At 42.1% G+C, this 2741-nt stretch overlaps 1 pseudogene; it reads right to left on the bottom strand.

Annotated features, from left to right (window-relative positions):
• Nucleotides 1-751: 751 nt before the first annotated feature.
• Nucleotides 752-2476, bottom strand: LOC140507681 (WD repeat domain phosphoinositide-interacting protein 2 pseudogene; annotated as a pseudogene).
• Nucleotides 2477-2741: the final 265 nt, after the last annotated feature.

A 2741-nucleotide genomic window follows, 5' to 3' on the forward strand; every position in this document is an offset into this window, starting at 1 on the left:
CAAAGATAAATATTATAATTTGTGATTTTACTGGTTTAGGGAACACCTGGGTGAGGAAATTCCCTCTACCAATGCAGGTTGGCATTTTCTTTTCTCTCTCTTTTTTTTTTTTTACAGGGAGGACAGTAACACATTGAATTTATTATATACTTGAAAAGAGAAAAGTAGATAATAGATATTCACAGTACCATGTACAATCTTCAGGATAAAAATTAAATCTGTGATTCTAAAAAAAAAAAAATCTGTCACATTGACAGTTTCCTGTCTAGCACTGGGAAAACAAATGAAAGCACAACAACCTCTCCAATACCCTATAGAACTGTTTTGGGTAAGGACAGTATATTAAAAATGCATCCAGCTAGACGAGGATGGCAGGACGGAGTAAGAGTGTAATGGGGAGACTGGCCAATGATTGTTCAGTCCATGGTGTACGTGCAATGATTCTACTTGCTGGTAATCAATGTGAAGACCTGGTGAATTCAAATATATGATGGAGCCTTGTCAACTCTGGTACAGATATCCAGTAACCGATCTTGTTGAACATGAACACAGTGCTCCTTCTGTTGGCACTATGTAGTCTTTTCTGATTCTGAGTGAATCTGAGATGAAATAGACTAGGTCTATAGAGCTTCAGAAGGTCATAGAACCACTAATAGAGTCTGCTGATTGCCACAAAATCCGAGTCCGAAGAGGAGCCAGACTTGAGGGAACTACCTCCTTGACCCAGGCCAGCAATAGCTAGTCTCAGTCACTATGTCTTAGGTTGTTTCATCAGAGCACACTCCTCTCCTTCCGGAGGATCCAGGTTGTACACATATAAGTATCCATCAGAAGCTCCCGCCAATAATCAGGGAATTTTCTGAATTGTGGTAAGTGAACAGATATTTTTGTGACCACACAATGGTAGTTGGACAGTAGCAAATGCTCTACCCTGGTTAAACATTTGTTACCTGAGAGGGCAAATAGTTGGTAAAGGCCATAAGCACTTTCCCAAAGTAACCAGTCCAAGTAGTGAGTTCCTCCTGAGATTTCTCTTTTATATTCTCCAGTGTGAAGATGTGCACTGTTTCAGTGTTACTAGTTGCAGAGAGTAACATTCATTTTATGCTTAAGGCCAAAGAGCACACCTCTTTACTCCTCTCCAGAACTCCAAGGCTTTCTGTCCTTCTAGGATGGAAAATATTCTAACCACAGTTCCCTTCTCAGAAGCAGGGGCAAATTTGGTACCATTTGCATCAAAAGCCAAGGCTGCTGGGGGACTATCATGAGCTGGTATCATATTATCAAATCAGTGGTGTTGAAGACTTGTACTTCCCCAATAGCTGTACTCCCAGGATAAGCCAATTAACAATTATCATTGTTTATTGACAGTGGAGGATAGAGGGAATTTCCTTGATTGTATGCAGTGCCTTCATATCACGAAGATTGTGTATGTATAGACATTCTTCTAGGCATACTATCAACCTCTACCTATTCAATTCGACTGCCAATATGGTATTGGAATAACTATAACTGCATATTTCAGTCCCCTTCTTAAAGTGGCAGACTTTTAGCTTTCATGGGGCTTTGAGGCTAACAATAGGCACCAGGTTACTTGAAAACAATCTTTCCACAGTACATCCATATTCAGTATTGGTACATTCATAAATCTGTTCCAGCTTATCCACAGAGGAAAGGATCCTTCAGCTGTTGTGGCTGTTACTGCTACATCACTGCCATCACCTCTCGCTACTCCCATTTTGGTAGTTTCCTCAATCCCTTCCCTGCTCTTGTCTATGCTTGAGGTCCTACACCTCGCAGGGCACTTGCAGGTTGGCATTTTCTCAACAAAGAATAGTTAGAATTGCTCAGAGCACTAAGGTTACGTGACTTTACCAACGTCACACACAACCATGGTCAGAGGTAAGAACTGAACCCAGATCTTCCTGTTTTCCTGGTCAGCTCTCCACCCACAAGAAGGTTACAAAGTGCTATGTAGGCATTTTGCTGAGAAAGAAATCATTTACTTTCAGCTGGGCAGGGGCTCAAAGCACTCAAGCTGCAAATGACCCCTAAAATAAAAGACAGGTTAAAAGGTCAACCCAACTGTCAACAAAGATTCCTTGCTGATTAATGAGTTATGAGTTGACATTAGATGAACAGTAGCCACTGATAGATATTAGCCACTAAAGCACATATTGACTCTGACAACCTGAGGTTAATGGAAGGGAGGAAATAAGCACTCATTAAGTGCCTACTATGTGCCAGACCCTGTTCTAAGCACTTCATGGTTATTAGTTCATTTGATCCTCTCAACAACCATGGGAGGTAGTGCTGTTATTATCCTCACTTTATAGATAAGGAAACTGAGGCAGCAGAAGTGAAGCCACCTGCCTAGGGCTGCATAGTTAGTAAGTGTCTGAGGGTGGGTTTGAACTCAAGTCTTCCTGACTCCAGGCCCAGTACTCTATCCACTGCTCTACCTGGCTGCCTTCATGGCAGGGTTGCTTTGTGGCTTAAAGCTTAGGTATCCCAAGAAGGGTGTGCCCTAGACACACACTGGGAGATGGGTGTGCAGGCATTACTACACATAGGGTGGGTATCTGCTGAGTCCTGGGCACAGATCTCTGGCAGCAAAAACTTTGCTCTTTGGCAATGATTATGTTTGGCAAATTACCACCCAGGGGAGAGCAGTTTAAACTTTTAATTGCTTCCTGGGATTCTCAGGTGCTTACTCAAACTAAGACTAGCATAGGCTGAGT

Source organism: Notamacropus eugenii, chromosome 5, assembly GCF_028372415.1.
Source record: "Notamacropus eugenii isolate mMacEug1 chromosome 5, mMacEug1.pri_v2, whole genome shotgun sequence".
NCBI classification, from domain to species: domain Eukaryota; kingdom Metazoa; phylum Chordata; class Mammalia; order Diprotodontia; family Macropodidae; genus Notamacropus; species Notamacropus eugenii.